Source organism: Carassius carassius, chromosome 12 (assembly GCF_963082965.1).
Source record: "Carassius carassius chromosome 12, fCarCar2.1, whole genome shotgun sequence".
Lineage (NCBI taxonomy): Eukaryota > Metazoa > Chordata > Actinopteri > Cypriniformes > Cyprinidae > Carassius > Carassius carassius.
In genome coordinates, this window is record NC_081766.1 from 11,385,765 (window position 1) to 11,411,265 (window position 25,501).

The 25,501-nt window shown below is 40.6% G+C and overlaps 1 protein-coding gene across 2 annotated transcripts in view; it reads right to left on the bottom strand.

The window, feature by feature from the left end:
- The window catches only part of tnr (tenascin R (restrictin, janusin)), a 149,177-nt gene that overhangs the window by 56,925 nt on the left and 66,751 nt on the right, over positions 1-25,501 (bottom strand). The window lies entirely within an intron of this gene.

A 25,501-nucleotide genomic window follows, 5' to 3' on the forward strand; every position in this document is an offset into this window, starting at 1 on the left:
AAATCTCAAAATCCACAGATTCTAAACAAAAATCTTAATAAACAATAAATTATGTGTTATATGATATCATGAAATACAGTATTATATAATACTATGAAACCCACTTGTTCAAATGCACTCCTTCATTTAAGAATGAAACAAGCGACTGTATTTTTGAGTAAGTCATTGAATCATTCACTCAACTGATTTGTTAAAAAAATATTCATTCAGAAATCAAACACTGATGTGGGACAAGTCCCCTCCAAAAATCAGGCCAAACTGTGCCCCTCATAATTTTTTTTTTTTTTTTAGAGAGAAAAATAGTCTTAAAGCATAAAATGATTGAGATTGCCAGTCAATCAAAGAAGGTGGGCTTTACTCTTTACAGAATCCGGACATGAAATCCAGTGCACCTCTTTAGTTTTAATGGTTAAAGAATGTGAGATAAGCTGTAAGTAGATAAACACTTCAAATTTGACAACCGTGTTATGATAGAAATGACCAATAGTAATACACAGTGATGCAAACAACTCATCTTTTTGGTCATATTTCAGTGTTTTTAATTAAAAATAGCCTTTATCATGATCTTTTTGGTGATTTGAGTAATTTTTAATTGAATGTGACTAGACAAGAAACATTAACAAAGCCATTTATGACATAAGATTAAGTGAATGTTTGCATATATAAAGATTATTATTTTATTTTTTTGCAGATAGTTAAAATGGATTACTTTTATTGTTTTTCTTTATTCCCTGCTCATTACAAACTATATTCCTCAATCTAAACAAAGTAGCTGTTAAAATTATGTTAAAAATGTAAATGTAACTCAAATTCTTGTTTATTGAACTGCTGTAGGCTAGGATAATTCCTACGGATTTGATCAAAAGTTATTTTCTCATCAGTGTTGCCATAGACATTGTATTAGTTCCTTAGGGAGACTTGTTGTTCTCCAAAATAAAGCCAATTTATTTCTGGCTTCACTTGTCAGCAGTGAGGTTGAACAAATGTGAAAGGTTATGGTATTTAATTTTCTTTCTGACCGTAGCACGATGTCATTACAGGAATGGCTTTAGGGTAGACTGGGGTTTAACCCTGTTCTCGAGGAACGTAAATTAAGTGTACAAATCCTATAACACAATTCTGGCAATATGCATATAGATATCAATCAAGACTTCTGAATGAGTAGACCACGGTGCACGTTTCCCCTGCGGACATACCATGTCTGAACTGCTTTGAATATTTAGTCCTTTATGCATACAATTCAGGATTTGTGTACTGTGAAAAAATAAATAATGAAAAAAATATAAATAAATAATACTATACAAATAATGCTGTGTCTCTTCCCCCAGAGGAAAAACTACTGAGGCATCTTGGGAAGAGCAAGTAAGCTAACTTTATAAATGTAAATAACTTCCCAGAAAGCAATGGATGCAGGAGGAAGGCCGAACAAAAGTAGAGCTGTGTAGGCACAAAAAAATGCACCCACAAAATGAATACATGAATAAAACAGCATGCTCTAAACAAATATGTTGTATCATTCAAAGGTAAGCCAAATAATTTATGTGAACCAACAGCTTTCCAGCTCTGACAGATGTCGGTGATCATTTTTCTGGCGTAACTTCCATCACTACTCACAACATATGAAGTGCTACAATCAACAGTGTGGCCAATTCATTTGCAGTAGCTTTTCAATTATTTTGCTCATAAAAATAAATGTAAAAAAAATCATGAAGGACCAATATGAAACTTTAGCTTAAGGTTTTTTTTATCAACACTTTTTCTTCACTGTTTGAACAGGATAAAATTTGTGAGATTCTGTAGTTTTTCCATATGATTCATAAGGTTAACTGTATGCTGCCACCCAAACATGACAGAAGTCCAGTGCCTCACATCCAGCCCCTGCGCTGGAAGTTATGTCAGTGAACCATCAGAGAAAAGGATATGACATCAGTTCTCTGTGAATCACAGCAGACTCACTGTAATTTGTTATCTTTTGGAAGATCCCATTTCCGATGTGTTGATGCAGCAGATAGATTCCCATATCATAACCATTTATCACCTGTCACTAGAAACTGTTGTCACACTTTTTTTTATCTTTATGCAGAAAAAAACAAAACAAAAACCCGGCATTGACAAATATTCTTTGTAGAAGCCACGAGTCATAAACTCTTAAAACAAAAAGTATGAAAATATAAATATAAATAGACTGTTTACATGTATTCATGTCAGAGAAAATAAACACTGCAGTACTGTATATTATCTAATGTTTGCAACGCAATGTCTGCATTAGTTTGAGCACAGCTAGTCATGGACAGTGAACATGGATAATTTGCCAGTAATAATCAAGTACACTTCCCAATAACTATTTTACTGATTCTAAAAGGAGTATTCCTAGTGTCCTCGTGTCAGAATATTTAAGTTAAATTATCTTTTTTTTTATCGTCCTGCAGGTAACCCGATGACAGTATTTGTCATTCAATTTGACAAACTGAACTTAGTTCAGCCAATATAGTTCTGTCTGTCTGTTCTTACTGTCTGTCTGTCTGTGTCCATAATTATCTTTAGGTTTTATAATGTTTTCATCTTATTATCTAAAATAAATTAAAGGGTGCCATTGTCTTTTGCACACTGAATCGTGACGTCTGTATGTCTCATTAATACAAGGTCACTATCAAGATGTTTCAGTTTTATGCAAATGCAAGATTTCTTTATACACTTAAGTATACGATTTCAAATTGATGCACATTAAATTAAGTCAGCTAAAAAGTGAGGATTAACACATTTGTTAGGTTTTACAGTGATTAATTGAGTACTGACTCTTGCTTAAGTGTCACTGCTTAAATATTCCACAGTAAAAATACGGTAATGAAAATGGCACATGTTGTTCATATTGCCCCAATTGTGATTTTAGAAGGTAAAAATTATTTGCATAGGGAATGGTGATGTTAAATTAAATCTGATTAAGATGAATTGCTTGTCTTGGAATGAAAAATGAAAATGCAGTTTTGCTCAATGGGTTAAAGAAAAGTGTGAATTCTCAGCTCCCGTTGCTCAATGATTTATGAAAACTGTATTTAAATGTTAGATTTTAGAAGACATCTTTTTGTGTAGTTGTGCCATGGTCCGTTTCTTTTTGTAACTGACATGTCATGTAACTGGTCCTTAGCCTTACTCTGTTTGGACAGCAAACTTACTTTACTTTGGTTAGTCTAATGGTTAGAAATGATACATGGAAGTGTCCTCTGTTCCTTTATATAGATGATTAAATAATAATGAAGTTATGAGAATGAAATTGAATCATCAGAGCAGCAAATTCAACAGGTTGAATAATGTCTTTTGTTACATTCGGGTATTTGATTAATATATCGTCACACCCTCCCATTTAGAAATGTCTCTAGCAAAAATGCCCGAATCAGCATTCTGTCTGCAACCATTGATAAAACCTGTCAAATTATAATTAATATTACTTTTCATGGCTTGGGTTTTTATGATCGACCCTTCTGATAATTAATTCATTCACCAGTTACATGTTGTGAATAAGGAATATGTTTCCTGTGTAAGAAAGTGGGTAATATTCATCTTCCGCACTCTCTTTAATCCAACACAATGAATCACAGGATTTTCATTTCTCATTAATTGGCAATGCCTTGTAAAACGGTTACTTACTTATGCATTTAGCAGACGCTTTTATCCTATTTTATAGGCTATCAATTTTTACCTATTATATGTTCCCGGGGAATCAAACCCCCAACCTTTCGCTTGCTTGCTTGCTAACGCAATGCTCTACCAGTTGAGCTACAGGAACACTGTGTTGTGTATGGAAACGGTGTTGTGTATGGAATGAGAAAAAACTTTCCAAATGGCACCTAATCCAAAATCAATGCTTATACTGAAAAAGCAACAAAATGTAATAAAATAAAATACACATGCATACATACAACTGTCCTTTTGAGTTTTTATGTGTTGAGTAAATGTGCACATTGGTAATACATTCGCAATGAAATTTCACTTGCTATCTTCAGCCTTGAAGAAAAGCAGACAATGTTGAAAAGAGCTTTCATCCTAGGAAGCTGGATTACTTTTTCCCTTTTGCTAAGGCCCCAGGATCTTTTTGGCGTGCTTTTATCTTTAACGTTTTTCTGAAATGTGAGACTGAGTTGAAGTAGCGCCCTTCGCAAAGTGTCAGCCTTCACCTGGTGAAGCTATGACATCAAAGAAAGCCAAAATGGTTTTAAACTTAAAACCTGAAAAGTATAAAAAGCAAAAAGTTTTGACCTACGCTTTGCATACTGACGAGAGTGCACTATTCAGTGTAAGAACAGAGCAAACTTCATGAGTACACAGGCTTTTTCTGTTCTTCCATTGCATTCATCAGAAAAGCTCCCATCAAAAGAGTATAAAATGGCCTGGGAGTCTAAAATTAATGTGAAGGGGGGGTTGCAGTATCTTATTAAAAGCAGTTGTATGTCTTGTGGCTTAAACAAAATTGGCTTTTTTTGTTTGTTTGTTTTTTTGTCTAAGGAGGTCAGAATCCCTCTTCCGTCATGTATCACATAATTTAAATACATAAAAGCACAAGTGTGGTTTTATCTCTCACAATTCAGCAGACAGCAAATATGATACTCATTCCTTTATGCAAATATACTATTGTAATAGTTTAACTCTATTAATTGTTTATAATAAAAACAGCCATACTCACAGAAATTACAATGAATTTATCAAAATGCATCTTCAATTCAAATCCATCTGTGCTCTTTTAAAGTGCACAGAGAAGCAATGGGATGCCAGATTTGTACTGACACAGCAACCTTTCCTCTATCCTTTATGCCCTGCTCGCACTCTTGCTCGCTTCTCCACAACCTCTGCCTTTCACAGCACTCCTTTCTGTCTTCATGGCTTTCTCCTTTCAGTCTCCCTTGCCTTTGGTTTCTGGTTGTGCAAAGGGTCTATTTTTTATTTTATTTTTATTTTATTTTATTTTTTTTATAGCATTTTGTGATGGAGCCTTTGGAAAGCAACTCCCCAGAGCTCTCTGGGGTCTGACTGCATATAAACCCATTTTGGAGCTGGGTCTTATAAGAGCCTGGAAAATGAGGGACAGCAACCCAGTGTTCTTTGGTTGGACTGTGAGGTACTGGCATCACTTCTGTAAGTCCCCTGCGATTCCACGTCAAAGGGTGATACTGTACATGAGGAGAAGAGTGTCTAACTTCTCTTCTGTAAGTAAGGACAAGATCAATTGTTATACAGTGTGCTCTAGTGTGGGTTACTAACTAAAGGTAATGACACTTCACATTTTTCAGTACTGTGACAGTAGTTTTCAAAATAGCATACTGTAGTGACAAGCTACTTTTTCCAGTAGTACAGTAAAGTATTGAAATGAATTATATTGCATATGCTACTTCACAGTCAGCAAGCTCAAGGAATCTCCTAAATTATCCTCTGATTGATTCAGTGAATGAATACATTATGCTTACTAACAACAATGTGCATATTACTGCCATATGGACTTATAACAGATAACAGAATATTTCTAGAATGCAACATAATATATATATATATATTTTTTTTTTAATATATTTTTTCTGTGAAGCTGCTTTGAAAGTGTGAAAGTCAATGTACAAATAAACCTGAACTCTATTAAATGAATTCTTAATGATTATTGCTCCTAAATGTAGTACTGGAACATCTGATTGATTCAAATCATGGAGTTCACTCTGACAGTTCTGATTCCAGTCTAGTGAATCAGTTCGGTCTGAACAAGCGAAAGAATTGGTTTGCTCTAATCGGCTCTCTTTATTCTCTCATTTGCACTGTATGAATCAGTTCACAATAAACGATTCTTCCTGTTTTATATATGTGAATAGCTCACACTCAAACATCCTTTCTTTCATATGCAGGATTAGGAAATTTGAATAATTTTTTAATTGTTTATTTAAAAGCATATTTTCCTCTTTAAGTAGTTCAAATTTAGTCAATTTCAATTGTTAATAGCATATAGTGTAACCACTTTTTAAAAAAGGTTGTAGAGGTGATGGACCCTTGGGAACATGATATTTATGCTATTCCAAATGCTGACAATATGAACAATATTGGTTGTTTATTTATTTTTAATAATTGTTGAGTTCATAGGTCCTCTGTGATAAATGATACCAAATGTATGAATGTGAAACTTGTGTTAATTTATACTTTCTCAGGATGTATTGTAGTTGCAGTAGTAGTTGTCTTTCACTCTGAGAAACCTTATAAGAATTCAGTTTTCTGACCTCAGTTATCACTTTCACAAGCACACACACACTGACACACATCTAGTTACTCAATGGGCTTGAAAAACTGTCACAGCTGTCACAAGCTGTCTTCGGACTTAGTACTTATACAAGGTTGTCTCCTTGGAGAAAGACGGAGGGATAGGCATAGCTCAATTGATTTTTACACAGACTCAAAGTCTAAGTGACAGACAAAATTCAACCCAAATAAAAAAATGGATCATGATAATTTGAAGCCCACATATTTCTGTTCTTCTTGCAGTGAGAATGCATTAAATAGTGCCTATGCCAAATACTCCATCACACAAGACTTATGTTGCATAAGGTGATTAATAATGTTATCTGCTTCTCCATTTGCTGTTGTCCTCTTTAAAAAATTATGGATATTGCCAGATGAACAAATATAGCTCAAGCAAGGCTGAGCCAGTCACGCCAATTACCATCTCATCCTAGATGAGAAAATCATCAAAATCATGTGGCATCCTGTTTTGAAGTGTCCATCATGGAGAAGCCTATTTCATAAAGCCAGTTCTCAATATTTCACTTGAATTTAGGTGGTCAGCAGGGAGTTGGGCTGGTTTCAGGAAATCAGGCAGACAGAGTCCCTGCTGGCTTCAGGACATTCACACTCTGGTATGTGATGGGGGATCTAATGACCTACTTTTGTGCTGGAAAGTGGATCATAGGAGGTCGTTCATAAGGGGAAGTTGTCCAGTTCAGCTGGACAGAGACCAATCTCTTCCTGCTTACCACATGAGCTTCCTCTCAGTAATTCATAATACAAACTTGTGTAAGTGCATAAACCATACAGTATATGCAGTGGTGGACTTAACCAATAAGAGAGGTAAGCGTCTGCTTAGGGGCCCAGGGATTCACGGGGCTTTGATATTGGTTAAACATGTTTGGCAAACTCTCTGGAGAGCATGAAATGTTTATTTTTACAGCATGTTTTGCAGCTTTGTGCAAAGACACATCTGTTGATTTTCTGAATGTAAGGTTTTTAATAAGAATCCACTCACTGCTCAAAACGCTGAGTTTTATTCCAGTGTTGAGCTCTTTAAGTTCATGATTCCTCTCATTAACTGTAGTAAATAACAGGCGCATGTTTAGAGTTTTTGGGGACCTTACCAAGTGGGACTTGGGGGGCCCACCTTGGTAGAAATCATGTTCCGCTGGGGCAGGGGCGTCAAGCACTGGGGCACCCGGGATCATGTGGTGGTTGTGGTGAGCTCCCCTAGTCGCTATACATGGTAGTGAGCACCTCTTTTCGCTATATATAATAAAACTTAGATGTTTTCTCCTACTATATAGTAGGCAAGTAGGTATATTCTCAGAGACAAGAAGTTGCAGGTTGGAGAAATGGGCATGGCAAACAGTGGCCTTTCGGCATGCACTAATCTTTCGCAATGCTCACTGCTCCAGTTATCTCTACTTGTATTCGGACGAAACTTAAGTATACACAACTTAAGTATACGAATCTCTCAAGAATTAGTACACCATGCAGGTAATTCTTGCCTACTCTTTAATGAATATCAAGGATTCGTACATATTTGTTTGCCTAGAGTTTTTTGCCTACTACTGTATATAGTAGGGAAGTATGCGGTTTTGCACACAGCGAGCTATTCACTCTTAACAACACAGTATCATTCTGCAACAAAACACCAATACCGTGTTGTTCATAAATGCCATGGTTGATTCCTCTTTGTTCTCACTTGGAAATATTTTCGTTGGTGAAGCAAAAATACACAAGGTAAATGACAGTATTATGTTTAAAATGTAAGCAATATTAACTTTGCATCTACTTAATTGCTGTATAAAAGCACTTAAACTCACTCGAAATCGTATTGGTCTTGAATATCGCACCACTGATTACCAAAGGTGACCGTTCTTGTTGGCAGACCAAAAAACTTATTACAGCATCAAATAGTTAGTGGTTATGGTTATTCATTAAATTAAATTTGCGGTTGGTTTTTATGAAATGTTTAAAAATGGTTCCTTTAAACCAAACGTTTCTACAAAAGATTCACACTGTACATCAATTGGTGACCCAAATGCATCTTGGTTACTGTTTACAAATACTGCATTTGATGGGTGCATGGCTTTTTATGTTAACAACAAAGGACAGGGAAAGCATTTTTCAATTATTAGTTTATTTTATTTTATTATTTGCATTCAGCAATGCTACCTGCAGTTCAAATATCAGAACCAAGCAAGCTCTTTTGTTGCAAAATACTAGCAAGACTATCAATCATCTCAGTAAGAGATAATTCTAACATAAGTCCCTTAACATAGATCACGAGCTCAAATATTTTTTTATATTTATTTTTCTTTCCCATCAACACTATCTTTTAGAAAGCATCAGAAAACATGCAAGGTCACCTATCTCTGTGTGCACTAATTCCTTAGGGGTGTTTTTAATTGTCAGACCACCATCTGATATTGAAACACTGGAGAGTAGCTCAGTTAGATAACACTGACTGTATTCCTACAGAGGTGGGTCACATAAATATACTCTCCTCTACCATCATCTCTTCATTAAAGACTGAATAATGTTGAACTGCTGATGAGACTTTATTTGTATCTCAACATTAATTCTAGTCAGCTCCTTTGTTTCAGCCAGAACAAGAGGGTACAACAGCTTGTTAGCAGTAACAAAGGCGGACCCTAAAAAAAAATGTCAAGACTCATGCACTTGTGTGTGCATTGCACACAGTGATCCCTGGCATCACGGCCTGCTACTTTGGTATATCATCCATCATGCTTGGTTTGGCATGAAAGTATGAGATGCACATTAATCTATTTTTAGAAATTTAAATGAGGAGGATACTTTGGCATGCCCAGCTAAATCTGTGGGCATAGTTGATGTTTTAAGCAATGGATTACTCCAGCTGGAAGTCATTTGCAGCTAAGGTCAAAAGTAATCAGAAGTCATTTTTACTGGAGGCTGTTTCCATGTGTGAAATACTGCATGCTCAACTCAGATGAGGATTGGCCACTCACCCAAATATCCATGAAAACGCCACCCACAAAGCTCACCAAAATATAGGACTATCACAGCAATAAAAAAATAAAGATCGTCAAGCCAACTGATCTTAAAGCATATTTCTGGAATATTGTTACCTGCCATAAAAAGAGGTTGAGATTCGCAGTAGGAGTCAAAATTATGAGAGAAAGCCTTTAACAATGGTTGTCTGCTATAATAATGTCATATAAAAGCCCTTATTAGTCACAGAAACACAATTCATTATTCAGAATCTTTAAGCCAAAGTGCCTGGCAGAGAAAGAAAACTTTTCTTAGTTCCCCTGCAGTGTATTTCAATAATTTCAAATTTTTCAGTCTGTCCTGTTTCTTTTCTGCAGGTCTGTTGCTGAAATGTAATGGTGAGTGATTGAGCACTTTCCAATGTAATTGGACCATAATGGCTTGATCATTGGCCTTCTCAGCAACAGAAATTCACACTGGACAATGCAAAGGCAAATAAGCAGAAATTCACACTCTATTAATCTCCCATGGTGTATATGTTTTAATATGTATGCTTAGAGACCTGACCTGGATGATTTTTGAACTAGTAGTAAAATAGGCTCTCCTGAAATAATAGAAAAACAAACAAATACAATGGGGGCTTGTACAGACCTTGGCTTCTGAATTTTCAAGGACATTTACTCCCCATTTTAAGAACATTCTTACTCTCATTCTCTTGAATGCTTAAATATGGTGCTAACAACTGACTTCCGAATGTGTCATTGTCTTCTAGCTGATTAATAGCGTAGTTAAGGTAATGGAAAAAAGACTTGTTTAGATCATTTCCTAGCAGTCAGTTATTTCTCGGTCAGAGCAACGGTTCAAATATTACAAAATTTGTCAATGCCACCACGGTGTAATTGCAAGTTTTGCAATGCGAGAACCATAATCTGCCATAGAAAATAGATTATTGGAGTTCTTGTAAATATCTGTACATTTCTTAAATTTGCAGAGCACAGTGTATTCAGAAATGTTCACCCTTTCTCCTTGGTTGAATTCACTTGTTATACCAAATAAAATGACTTGAGAAATACAAATTGTAAATTTTCACCATAACCGAACGACCAGAAGGAAAGAGATGATGCATATTGCCGCTTACCGCTGATGCTTTATAAACATCCCCACAAAATGCCATTGCATAAAAGCTCTCAAGGATAAGCCCTTTTCCCATCTACACTAACTGCATTAGCTCAACCTGATTTAAAGTGAACCCAAGTCAGATTTTCCACCGCCGTCTATACATCATGCTCACTGAGGTTTGAAAACGTAATGGCCATTTAGTTGACAGATCTCAATGAGATTATGAGGAAAAAGTGGAGGAGTGTGAACAGACTCAAGGCTTTTCCATAAAGGCACATACCAGCTTAGGCTCCGTAATAAGATCTGAAAGCGCTGATACAGATTAAATGCTCAACATCAGTCACAGGTAGGCATGGCAGCGCTGGGTTTACACTCAACTGTCAATGCCTATCAAGCTCCATCAAGGACATGGATGTAAGTCAGTGCCTCGAGGCACAGAATGCACTGACGAATGCTAAAAGCAGGTACCTGTTCAATCTGTTATCGTAAGTCTACTTGGCAGACCTGAGACAAATATGTAAGCATGCTCAGCTGTAAAGGTCCATTACTTGTGACACTGGGAAGCCATTCATAAGATTAAACTGCTGAAAAGTTGCACTTTCTCAATGCATAGTAACAAGCCAACAGAGACTGATGGTGTATTAGTGTGGACCTTTCAGTTTTCGCCAGGTTTGACACCTTTACTGTAAAACCATCATTTAATTTATGATTACTGAGCTAACTTTAAAGTTATTATCCCATTTGCTATATTAAAAGCTGATATGCAGAAAGGCAGAAGAAGTGGGCCACAACAAATTTGTCATATTTATTTAGGCAGCAGCTATTTTCTCTAAAAGAGGGCAGATGCTTTTTGCACTGATTGTTCTAGAAGTAATGTACCAGAGGAATGGAGAAAATAGCCTCGCCATCAAGATCGGCTATTCACATTTGTAAATAGACACTAGCTGTTCAGTGTCAAAGAGGAGTAAAGTTTATTTTAATATGTGGCTTGTTTTTATATTAGCTTATTAAAAGACATCTAAGTGGCATCATTATGCTGGGCTTTTTTAAGCACAAAAAGCACTGTGATCAATGATTTTCTGTGTTAACAAGTATGTTATCACCTCAAAGATTCCGTAGGCGAAAAATGCTACAAAACAATAGAAAATGAAGACTGAGCAACTGCAGTATTTTCAGTTTTTTTTTTGTACGTGTTCATTATTAAAGATTCAATAATGAAAGACCAGCTTGAAAACTGTGTTGTTTTTTTAAAACATTTTTTAATTAATTAATTAATTAATATTATTATTATTATTATTTTTAAAGAACGTGCACCAGAAGGACAATGATAAAAGTTAATTAGCATTGTTTTTATGTCCATTGTGAGTTTTAATGACTTTGTTAATAAAGAGAAGCAAATGCCCCAGTGGCTGGTCGGAGAGTGTTTTGTTATGAAATATTCATATCCACCTAATACTACTCCAAAACTTTTACACATTTTTATAATACATATCAAAATCTTGTTCGGTGTTTATAATCCAGCACTTTAAGCTTGATATATATATATATATATATATCTTACATATAGTCACGATAGAAGAAAAAACACTGCCCTAATTTGATATTTCCAGCATATGTACATTATACTATGACAAATTACTTTATTATATTACTTAAATGTATTTTTTAACCTTGTAAATCTAATACTTTATCTCATTTTATTTTATTTCTAACTTATACACTTACATACACTCATTCATTTTGCACTACATGCTAAATACTTTTTAGATATTTTAATTATTACTATTATTCTTTTTTTTCTGTTAATACATATGTGCACTATCTAAGCATCACTATCTAAAGCTCACCTAAATTTGAAATTAAAATTGAAAATTGAAATTGAAATTGAGAGAGAGAGAGAGAGAGAGAGAGATACAATCTGTATATACTGTATACACATACAGATTAAGAAACTATAACTAATAAACCAATTATTTTCAACCGTTTCCATCACAGAGCTCACAGAATCTACTGGCAAACTTAATGCATCAACTAAAGGAGGAGAACAAACAAAGGAAATATGTTGTCCACCTCAAAATACAGTGTTGATTTGGTCAGTGCGGGAATGATGTGACTCCCTGTGCTGTGTCAGTGAGATTGAATTATTTTTGAACTGATAGCATTTTTCTAGTATACATCAGTATCAGCAGTTCTCTGTTGCTGGCAAACACTGCAATGACAATAACAGATATCTTGTGTTTGCTGTTGTGCTTTGGCACTCAGGTCAAGAGTAGAGTAGATGGTTTATTCAGACAGCTTGAGACCCTCCCACCTCCTTTTGAATCATGATTTTCAGCAGTATCTCTGGTAAGGGACATGCATGCAGTCATTTTTCATTATGGATATGTGTAAGCTAACTGACGATCAATTCAAATTCAAATAAAAATTTTCTTTAAATCAAAAAGTGCTTTGTGTGTTTGTTTGCGACCCAATTTAAAGAATTAGAGTTCCTCTTCAGGAACTCAAGCTGCATCAAACATCGCTTAGCGTGAGCGACTCTGAATATCGTGTGTAATCAGTCCAATGGAAGAGCGTGACGTCACAGGCGGGGTGACGTAAGCGACCAGGAAGCTATAAAAGCACGTGCCACGCAGCTGGCTTCAGCTTCGCGTCTTTCAGCAAGCGCTCTGTGTGTGAATGTCACTTGTTTGTCTTGTGAGTCTTATTTACTGTTGTCTCTCCAGTTAGAGCTCCAAGTCAACATGACTTGAAGAGCAAGAGCAAGGCGAAATCTAAGCATAGTGATGGCGATTCCAAATCACGTTATAGGTTGTGTGTTCCTCCCTGCCCGCGATATATAATGGGTGGGGATACACACAGCTTGTGCGTGGTTTGCCTAGGAGCGAAGCACGCTGAATCGGCTCTCGAGGGGGCCGACTGTCCGCACTGTGAGCGTATGTCGGTGCGGCTGCTTCGTTCCCGGAAGGCCCTCTTCGAGGAGGGGGCCTTCGCCAGTCTTCCCCAAGGTGTTGGTCCCGCTTCTGCCGAGGCAGAACGGCGGCTGCACTCGTGGGGTTCGCAAGTGGATTTGGTGGAGGGAATGGAGACGGGCCAGTCCCTATCTCCTTCCACTTCCGCCAGATCCGGCGCCCAATCTCTGGAGTCGGAAGCACGCTCTGTGGTTCCTTCCACCCAGGGAGAGGGATCGATGCTCCTCCTCTCTTTCTCCGAGGAGGTCGATGTGAAGTTGGTCGACAGGGATTCGCCACCCCATTCGCCGCAATATGAGGAGCTCTTGGAGGTGGTTACTCGAGCGGTGGCCATTTGCGCCATTTGCGCTATTTAGAATTTCAGCCGCCGCCAGCCAATAATTTCCAAAGGCAAATTGAGCCGCCATCTGATAAAGTTTGGCTGAGCCGGCTAGAATTATTTGCATCAAATAATAATTCTATCACATAGAGACATACACACACGAAATATATAAACAATACAGGAGATCTATTTTCCCACTGGTTTCATAACAGCACAGTCTTGTGCTCGTTGCAACGATACACAGACTCACAGACTCACAGTGAATTGACGACCATTTAAAATTGCTCGTTTTCCGTACAGAAGAAGCGATGCATTTTTTTTCTCGCACTGAGGTGAAATGGCGGAAAGAAGCAAGCAAGGTAATTTTGATCTCACTTCTCACATACTTTCCTAATTCCTACTTACTTTTTTTAAAACTTAGGCCTACCCAGACTTTTGTTAAATCTTCAGGGCACGGTTGCACAAACACCTGAATCAAAGATTGATGTTATGAACCAAATATTCTGGAACGGAGAGATTTATAGCACTGAATGTGATATTACTGCAGTAACAAACCACCGTTTCCACATTGCTAATTCACGACGCATGCTTCAGTGTACATTGAAGTGAAATGTGCAAAACTTTGTCCAAAATAATACTGATAACAGTGTGTGTTTATATTAAGGCGAGACATGGCAGGCAAAAACATCGGTTTTTTTTGTCAATTTTGAGATTTTTGGATATTTGTCTTCAATAACATATCTTCTTTCAGACTTGTGGTGAAAAAAAGTCCGAAATACAAATTTAGGTCTTTATTTTACTACACTTCGTCTGTTTGCGTCTGTAGATTTCTCATAAATTCAACAAAAGTTTGCATTCTTAAACAACATACTTCTCAGCGATCTCTGCCGTCACCCTCCCATCACATGCACCGTTTAGCTCTCTCTCTTCTGTACAATCCTGTTGGATCCAAATATGGTAATTTCCTTTTAATCAGCAACCAATCGTGAAAGTAAAAAGACTGAATGCGCGATCTCATTGGTAGAGATCCCTCCTGCCTGTGTGTGTCGCTGTTGGACAGTGTTTTCTCTACTTCCTGTTGGCCTTCTGTAGCAAATTGTAGCTCCGTGTAGCTGTTTTTATTTTATTTTTTTCTCTAGAATCTTTATCTTACTATTACTCTCTGTTTTTTAAAGTGGTAAAATATAACTTAATTCACACCATATTTCTGATATTATCAATCAATCTTATCAGATTAACTTTGATCGTTCACTTTTATTTTATTTCCGTGAGTGCAGTACACCTGCAAAGCGTTAGCACTCGTTAGCTTGTCATTAGCGTTTTCATTCGAACCTATCGCTGTTTTCTTTTCTCCTCTCCCTCGCTCCAGTTTTTCACAAGTTCATCAAACAACCGCAGTAAGAATTTTCATCAAGCACGGTGAGTAATGGCTTCTCCTATCATTGTTTCTTGCACCTCTTGCCACATGTACAGTTTATCTATCTCTGTCGCTGATGAGGGATTCACATGTGATAAATGCAGGGAAATAGTTAGGCTGACAGAGAAGATTTCAGAATTAGAGACACGCATCCAAACTTTAATTGAGGACAGTAAAAATGTTAGGGCTCTAGATACGGCTTTGGATGCGTCTAGCTCAGGGATTCCTGTACATTGTTCGGTTCCGGAAACAGAGCCCCAGCAGCAGGGCAACTGGGTGACGGTGAGGCAGCGTAGTCGTGGGTCAAAACACCGCTCTTCTGTTCCGATCAAAACATTAAACAGGTTCTCCCCACTCAGTGATGCACCCACTGAGAAACCTGATGAAAGTGCTCTAGTTATTGGTGATTCTATTGTACGGAACGTGAATATAGAGACACCAGCCACCATAGTCAAATGTTTACCGGGAGCCAGAGCGCCTGACATCTTGGCAAATTTAAAAGTGCTGGCTAATGCTAAACGTAAATACAGTAAGATTGTTATTCATGCCGGCGCTAATGATGTTCGACTTCGCCAGTCGGAGATCACTAAAAATAACATTAAAGAGGTGTGTGAACTTGCAAGCACGATGTCAGACACTGTAATATGCTCTGGTCCCCTCCCTGCTTACCGTGGTGATGAGATGCATAGCAGATTGTCATCACTCAATGGCTGGATGTCTAAGTGGTGCCCACAGAATAACATAGGTTTCATAGACAATTGGACGAGCTTTTGGGGCAGACCTGACCTGTTTAAAAGAGATGGTCTTCATCCCTCCTGGGGTGGCGCCACTCTTCTCTCTAGAAATATGGCAAATAGTCTTAGTGTTTATATTTGACTAACTGGGGCCCAGGTCAGGAAGCAGACAGACTGGCTAAACCGACCGTCTGCTAGCTGCCTCCCGTCACAGAGGTCAGTTAATTCTCAGCACATAGAGACTTTTTCACCTTGATATCACACTATAGAGACTGTGTCTGTTCCCCGAACTAGAAAATACAAAAAATGTCCAAACCAAGTTAAGATTAACAATTTAATTGAGGTTCAACAAATAAAAAACAGAAGCAATATGGATAAACAAATGATAAAGCTTGGCTTATTGAATATCAGATCCCTTTCTACAAAAACACTTTTTGTAAATAATATGATCACTGATCATAATATAGATGTACTCTGTTTGACAGAAACCTGGCTAAAACCTGATGATTACATTATTTTAAATGAGTCCACCCCCCAAGATTACTGTTATAAACATGAGCCACGTCTAAAAGGCAAAGGTGGAGGTGTTGCTTCAATTTATAACAACGTTTTCAGGATTTCTCAGAGGGCAGGCTACAAGTATAACTCGTTTGAAGTAATGGTACTTCATATAACATTATCCAAAGAAACAAATGTTAATGATAAATCCCCTGTTATGTTTGTACTGGCTACTGTATACAGGCCACCAGGGCACCATACAGACTTTATTAAAGAGTTTGGTGATTTTACATCCGAGTTAGTTCTGGCTGCATATAAAGTCTTAATAGTTGGTGATTTTAATATCCATGTTGATAATGAAAACGATGCATTGGGATCAGCATTTATAGACATTTATAGTCTATTGGTGTTAGACAACACGTTTCAGGACCTACTCATTGTCGAAATCATACTCTAGATTTAATACTGTCACATGGAATTGATGTTGATGGTGTTGAAATTATTCAGCCAAGTGATGATATCTCAGATCATTATTTAGTTCTTTGCAAAATTCATATAGCCAAAATTGTAAATTCTACTTCTTGTTACAAGTATGGAAGAACCATCACTTCTAACACAAAAGACTGCTTTTTAAGTTATCTTCCTGATGTATCCAAATTCCTTAGCATATCCAAAACCTCAGAACAACTTGATGATGTAACAGAAACTATGGACTCTCTCTTTTCTAGCACTTTAAATAAAGTTGCTCCTTTACGCTTAAGGAAGGTTAAGGAAAACAGTTTGACACCATGGTATAATGAGCATACTCGCACCCTAAAGAGAGCAGCCCGAAAAATGGAGCGCAGCTGGAGGAAAACAAAACTAGAGGTATTTCGTATTGCTTGGCGGGAAAGTAACATATCCTACAGAAAAGCATTAAAAACTGCTAGATCCGATTACTTTTCTTCTCTTTTAGAAGAAAACAAACATAACCCCAGGTATTTATTCAATACAGTGGCTAAATTAACGAAAAATAAAGCCTCAACAAGTGTTGACATTTCCCAACACCACAGCAGTAATGACTTTATGAACTACTTTACTTCTAAAATCGATACTATTAGAGATAAAATTGCAACCATTCAGCCGTCAGCTACAGTATCACATCAGACAGTGCACTATAGACCCCCTGAGGAACAGTTCCACTCATTCTCTACCATAGGAGAGGAAGAATTGTATAAACTTGTTAAATCATCTAAACCAACAACATGTATGTTAGACCCTATACCATCTAAGCTCCTGAAAGAGGTGCTTCCAGAAGTCATAGATCCTCTTCTGACTATTATTAATTCCTCATTGTCATTAGGACATGTCCCCAAATCCTTCAAACTGGCTGTTATTAAGCCTCTCATCAAAAAACCACAACTTGACCCCAAAGAACTAGTTAATTATAGACCAATCTCGAATCTCCCTTTTCTGTCCAAGATACTAGAAAAGGTGGTATCCACACAATTATATTCCTTCTTAGAGAAAAATGGTATATGTGAGGATTTCCAGTCAGGATTTAGACCGTATCATAGTACTGAGACTGCTCTCCTTAGAGTTACAAATGATCTGCTCTTATCATCTGATCGTGGGTGTATCTCTCTATTAGTTTTATTGGATCTTAGTGCTGCGTTTGTCACAATTGACCACATTGAACATTCTTTTGCATAGACTTGAATACTTTGTTGGCATCAGTGGAAGTGCATTAGCATGGTTTAAATCGTACTTATATGACCGCCATCAGTTCGTAGCAGTGAATGAAGATGTATCCTATCGATCACAAGTGCAGTATGGAGTACCTCAAGGCTCAGTACTAGGGCCGCTACTCTTCACGCTTTATATGTTACCCTTGGGAGATATCATCAGGAAACATGGTGTTAGCTTTCACTGTTATGCTGATGATACTCAGCTCTATATTTCTTCGCAGCCCGGTGAAACACACCAATTTGAAAAACTAATGGATTGCATAGTCGATATAAAAAACTGGATGACGAGTAATTTCTTACTGCTAAATTCTGAAAAAACAGAGGTGTTAATTATAGGACCTAAAAACTCTGCTTGTAATAACCTAGAACACTGTCTAAGACTTGATGGTTGCTCTGTACATTCTTCATCATCAGTTAGGAACCTAGGTGTGCTACTTGATCGCAATCTTTCCTTAGAAAGCCACGTTTCTAGCATTTGTAAAACTGCATTTTTCCATCTCAAAAATATATCTAAATTACGGCCTATGCTCTCAATGTCAAATGCAGAAATGTTAATCCATGCATTTATGACCTCAAGGTTAGATTATTGTAATGCTTTATTGGGTGGTTGTTCTGCACGCTTAGTAAACAAACTACAGCTAGTCCAAAATGCAGCAGCAAGAGTTCTTACTAGAACCAGGAAGTATGACCATATTAGCCCGGTCCTGTCAACACTGCACTGGCTCCCTATCAAGCATCGCATAGATTTTAAAATATTGCTTATTACTTATAAAGCCCTGAATGGTTTAGCACCTCAGTATTTGAATGAGCTCCTTTTACATTATAATCCTCTACGTCCGCTACGTTCTCAAAACTCAGGCAATTTGATAATACCTAGAATATCAAAATCAACTGCAGGCGGCAGATCCTTTTCCTATTTGGCGCCTAAACTCTGGAATAACCTACCTAACATTGTTCGGGAGGCAGACACAATCTTGCAGTTTAAATCTAGATTAAAGACCCATCTCTTTAACCTGGCATACACATAACATACTAATATGCTTTTATTATCCAAATCCGTTAAAGGATTTTTAGGCTGCATTAATTAGGTAAACCGGAACCGGAAACACTTCCCATAACAACCTATGTACTTGCTACATCATTAGAAGAATGGCATCTACGCTAATATTTGTCTGTTTCTCTCTTGTTCCGAGGTCACCGTGGCCACCAGATCCAGTCTGTATCCAGATCAGAGGGTCACTGCAGTCACCCGGATCCAGTACGTATCCAGACCAGATGGTGGATCAGCACCTAGAAAGGACCTCTACATCCCTGAAAGACAGCGGAGACCAGGACAAGTGAAGTGAAGTGACATTCAGCCAAGTATGGTGTCCCATACTCAGAATTTGTGCTCTGCATTTAACCCATCCGAAAAGCACACACACAGAGCAGTGAACACACACACACTGTGAGCACACACCCGGAGCAGTGGGCAGCCATTTATGCTGCGGCGCCCGGGGAGCAGTTGGGGGTTCGATGCCTTGCTCAAGGGCACCTAAGTCGTGGTATTGAAGGTGGAGAGAGAACTGTACATGCACTCCCCCCACCCACAATTCCTGCTGGCCCGGGACTCGAACTCACAACCTTTCAATTGGGAGTCCGACTCTCTAACCTTTAGGCCATGACTTCCCCGAGTGAAGTGACATTCAGCCAAGTATGGTGACCCATACTCAGAATTTGTGCTCTGCATTTAACCCATCCGAAGTGCACACACACAGAGCAGTGAACACACACACACTGTGAACACACACCCGGAGCAGTGGGCAGCCATTTATACTGCGGCGCCCGGGGAGCAGTTGGGGGTTCAGTGCCTTGCTCAAGGGCACCTAAGTCATGGTATTGAAGGTGGAGAGAGAACTGTACATGCACTCCCCCCACCCACAATTCCTGCCAGCCCGGGACTCGAACTCACAACCTTTTGATTGGGAGTCCGACTCTCTAACCATTAGGCCACGACTTCCCACCGGACAACTAGAGCCCCAGATACAGATCCCCTGTAAAGACCTTGTCTCAGAGGAGCACCAGGACAAGACCACAGGAAACAGATGATTCTTCTGCACAATCTGACTTTGCTGCAGTCTGGAATTGAACTACTGGTTTCGTCTGGTCAGAGGAGAACTGGCCCCCCAACTGAGCCTGGTTTCTCCCAAGGTTTTTTTCTCCATTCTGTCACCGATGGAGTTTCGGTTCCTTGCCGCTGTCGCCTCTGGCTTGCTTAGTTGGGGACACTTCATCTACAGCGATATCGTTGACTTGATTGCAAATAAATGCACAGACACTATTTAACTGAACAGAGATGACATAACTGAATCCAATGATGAACTGCCTTTAACTCTCATTTTTTGCATTATTGACACTGTTTTCCTAATGAATGTTGTTCAGTTGCTTTGACGCAATGTATTTTGTTTAAAGCGCTATATAAATAAAGGTGACATTGACATTGACATGCACCGTTTAGCTCTCTCTCTTCTGTACAATCCTGTTGGATCCAAATATGGTAATTTCCTTTTAATCAGCAACCAATCGTGAAAGTAAAAAGACTGAATGCGCGATCTCATTGGCTGATGATAAATCTTTAAAGCCCGTTTTCTCAAAATGACCTTTCTCTCATACTCCAAGTCCGAAATCTCCACTTCAGTAGTACCTAGGTATATTATGAAGACATTTACAGAGGGATTTGTAAATATATTATTCCTAGCCTGATATATAACATTTTATTCCAAAAAACATGGCGAAAATCATTTTTTAAGGCTATTGACACAGTATATTCTGATTTACAGGATAACAAAAGTAGTTATCCATAAATCCCTCTGTAATTTTTTCCCCATCAATTGTAGGCTATTTGAAAATGTTTAGTAGCATACAGACTACAAAATAAATATGTGCATACGTTGTGAAAGTAAAATCTGGTGTTTTTTATTACATTGTATTGCATTTTGTAGAAATATAGTGTAAGCCAAGCAATGCTTGGAAAGATTGAGATTTAGTTAATCAGTATAACATAGACATCTGTAGACATGAAGTGGCAGCTTCAGCCATTTGCAGCTATGAAAAGTTTGGCGGCTGCAGCAGCCATTTAGGTTTTGGCTGAGCCGGCTAGCCAGCCAATAACTTCATCAGCCAGCCATTATTCTCAAAACAAATGGCTTCGAGCTGTAGGCCAAATTAAGCATTGAGTGAAAAAACGACCGAACCGCAGCGAAGCAAGCTCGATGAACGCTTCCTGCACGCGAGTCAGCCACCTCCCAGCCGGGGCCTTCCATTCTTTCCCGACCTGCATGATGAGATCGCCAGGTCATGGAAACGCCCATTCTCAGCCCGCCTCTACATCCCCTCGTCTGACTACTATGGCAACGTAGTGGGGAAGGGAGAGCACGGCTATAGAGCGATGCCCCGGGTTGAACAGACGCTCGCGAGCTATCTGTCCCCTGGCGCGGCATCGTCTCTGAAGGCATTGCCCTCAAAGCCACTCAGAACAACATCGGCTTTGGTGGGCAAAGGGTATGCGCTGCAGGTCAGGCTGGTGCGTGTCTGCACACCATGGCGGTGTTACAGGCGTACCAAGCCCACCTGCTTAAAGAGCTAGATGAGGGAGAGGAGATCAAGTCCCATGATATTTCAGAACTAAGAAGGACCTCTGATCTCTCCCTCCGCACCACCAAGTGATTGGGCGGTCCATGGCAGATATGGAGGCACTTATGGTTGACCCTGTCCGATATGAAAGAGCGGGACAGGGCCTGCCTCATAGACGCCCCGATTCAGCCGACTGGCCTGTTCGGCGATGCAGTCAATTCTGTCGTCGACAGGTTTCAGGAGGCCCGCAAACAAGCAGTGGCGTTCCATAAGTTCCTCCCTCGTCGCTCTCTCGGGGCATCTGGGCGGGAGATGCCCAGCCGCACCCTAGCTCCTCGTATTGCGAGGCCCAGAAACGCTCTCCCTTAGTAGATTATTTAGCAGCGTGGAAACTACTGCCAAATGTATCTCAATGGGTCCTGCACACAGTAGAAAAAGGCTACCATATTCAGTTCGGCTCTGCGCCGCCAATATTCAACGGGGTCATCCCGACGATAGTCGGCCCCAGGCAGGGTCTGGTTATGGAACAGGAAGTGAAAACCCTATTAGAGAAGGAGGCCATTGAGGTGGTCCCTCCTCAAGACAGGGAGTCTGGATTTTACAGCCGGTATTTCATAGTTCCAAAGAAGGATGGGGGGGTTGCATCCGATTATAGACTTGAGGGTTTTAAATCGTTCAGTTATGAGATTGAAGTTCAAAATGCTCACAATCAAGCATGTTGTAGCTCAGATCAGGTCCGAGGACTGGTTTGTCACAATAGATCTCAAAGATCCATACTTCCACATATCCATCCTTCCACAACACAGGAAGTTACTGAGGTTCCCTTTCGGGGGCGAAGCTTACCAATATCGAGTACTTCCCTTCGGCCTTGCACTCTCACCCTGCACGTTCACAAAATGTGTAGACGCGGCTCTGGTCCCCCTGTGCATGCAGGGCATCCGCATTCTCAACTATATTGACAATTGGTTGATTTTAGCTCAGTCAGAGCAGGTTGCGGCTCGTCATCGAGATGTCATTCTCGCACATATGGGGGAGCTGGGTTTGAGACTGAACGCCAAGAAGAGTTTTCTCCAGTTCAGAGAACCACCTATCTAGGCGTAGTACGGGATGCAGGCACGATTGTCCCCTGCTCGTATCAAGTTGTTCCTCATCTCAGTCGATAGAGTCAGAGAAGGCCAGTCACTTACTGTCAAACAATTTCAGAGATTGTTGGGTCTGATGGCAGCTGCGTCCAACGTGATACCTCTTGGCCTGCTGTACATGAGACCCCTACAGTGGTGGCTCAAGACCAAGGGATTGGTTCTCTCTAGTTCATCCAGCTCCTCTGGGACTGGACACTATGGTACAGACCTGGCGGAGGCTTTGTCTGTACGCCTGCTCCCGGGAGTTCTGGCGAGAGTACGCCGGGACGGGGTCCATCTGTTATTAGTAGCCCCATTCTGGCTGGGCCGAGTATGGTTCGCAGATCTGGTCTCGCTCCTCGACAGCTCACCATGGGAGATACCGATCAGGACAGACCTACTCTCACAGGTGCAGGGCACGATAATTCACCCTCGGCCGGAGTTGTGGAAGCTGTGGGTGTGGCCCCTGAGGGGGCACAACTATTAGCAGCTGGTCTCTCAACCGAGGTTGTTGAGACCCTCCTCCAATCCAGAGCTCCCTCAATGAGGAAACTGTATGCCCTGAGGTGGTAACTCTTCACCTCATGGTGCAGAGACCGCCAGCTAGACCCAGCAAACTGCCCAGTTGGTACAGTTTTGGAGTTTGTACAGGCCAGGCTCTCTGCAGGGTTGACCCACTCCATGCTGAAGGTTTACGTGGCGGCCATTGCGGCCTACCATGCCCTTCTCGATGGCCAGTCTTTGGGAAGACACCCACTAGTTACACGTTTCCTCCATGGTGCGCTGAGGCTGAGACCTCCAGTACGGTCCCGTATTCCCCCGTGGGACTTGGTTGTGGTGTTAGAGGCAATGTGCAAACCCCCGTTTGAACCCATTCAAGATATTTCAGACAGACATCTTACACTTAAAACCTCCTTTCTGTTGGCTATCACCTCTCTGCGTAGAGTAGGAGATCTTCAGGCCCTCTCTGTGGCCCCCACTTATCTTGAGTTTGCACCTGGCATGACCAAAGTGTTCATATACCCTCGAGCGGGATATGTTCCTAAGGTTCCCTCTATTAAACCACGACCTTTAGTGCTGCAGGCCTTCTGTCTTCCTCCCTTTCGGGAGCCTGACCAAGCGAAGCTAAATTGTATGTGTCCAGTTCGAGCGCTGGATGCATACGTCCACAGAGCTGCCCTGTGGAGAAAAACGCCTCAAGGTTACGTATGTAACCCTAGTTCCTTGAAGGAACGAGAAGCTGCGTCTAGCGCTTTGGGGAACGTCCCTGACGAGACCGACTCTGAATATCGTGTGCAATCCGTCCATCGGAAAGGCGTGACGTCACGGGCGGGGTGACGTAGCGACCAGGAAGCTATAAAAGCACGTGCCGTGCAGCTGGCCTCAGCTTCGAGTAGGGAAGCAAGCGCCGGCAGGGGTGCCGGGAGTATGGCTTTGCGACGCAGCGTCTCGTTCCTTCAAGGAACTAGGGTTACATACGTAACCTTGAGGCGTTCCTTTTCAGGAACTCGAGCTGCGTCTAGCGCTTTGGGGAACGATGTGCCAACGCTGCCAGACTTCCAAATCCCTGCCTAGTGTGTATCCGAAGAGCACAGCTAAGACGAGAGAACAGAAGAGCCCGGCGTGGCTCGCATGTCAAGATTGTAAAATCGGACAAATGTGGAGGGCGTGGACCACCCCGCAGCGTTGCAGATGTCCAAGAGGGACACACCTGCTGAGAAGGCCTTGGAGGCCGCCATACCCCGAGTAGAGTGAGCCTTGGCCCCCAAAGGAGGGGGAAGACCAGAGGACTCATAGGAGACGTTGATAGCCTCGACTATCCAACGACTAAGGGTCTGCTTGGTGGCAGGAGAACCCTTGTTAGTAGGACCGTAGCAAACAAGCAGTTGGTCGGATTTTCTCCACAGGGCAGCTCTGTGGACGTATGTCCACAGAGCTGCCCTGTGGAGAAAATACACTTTAGCTTCTCTTGGTCTGGCTCCCGAAAGGGAGGAGGACAGAAGGCCTGCAGTACGATAGGTTGTGGTGTGACAGAGGGAACCTTCGGAACATAACCCGCTCGAGGGTGTAAGAATGCTTTGGCCATACCAGGGGCAAAGTCTAGGTAGGTAGGGGCCACCGAGAGGGCCTGGAGATCTCCAACTCTCTTTAGAGAGGTGATTGCCAATAACAGGGCAGTTTTAATTGTTAGATGTCTGTCTGAGATGTCTTGAATTGGCTCGAATGGAGCTTTACAAAGAGCCTCTAGCACCACAACCAAATCCCAGGGGGGAACACGGGACCGTACTGGAGGTCTCAGCCTCAGTGCACCTCGGAGGAAACGTGTAACTAGGGGGTGTCTACCCACTGACTGATCATTGAAAGGGACATGGAAAGCAGCTATGGCCGCCACGTAAACCTTTAAGGTGGAGTGGGATAACCCCGCAGAGAGCCTGGCTTGTAAAAACTCCAGAACTGTACCAACTGGGCAGTTTGCTGGGTCAAGCTGGCGGTCTCTGCACCATGAAGTGAAGAGTTTCCACTTCAGGGCGTACAGTTTCCTCGTAGCGGGAGCTCTGGATTGGAGTAGGGTCTCAACAACCTCGGTTGAGAGACCAGCTGCTAACAGTTGTGCCCCCTCAGGGGCCACACCCACAGCTTCCACAACTCCGGGCGAGGGTGAATTATCATGCCCTGCGCCTGTGAGAGTAGGTCTGTCCTGATCGGTATCTCCCACGGAGAGCCGTCGAGGAGCGAGACTAGATCTGAGAACCA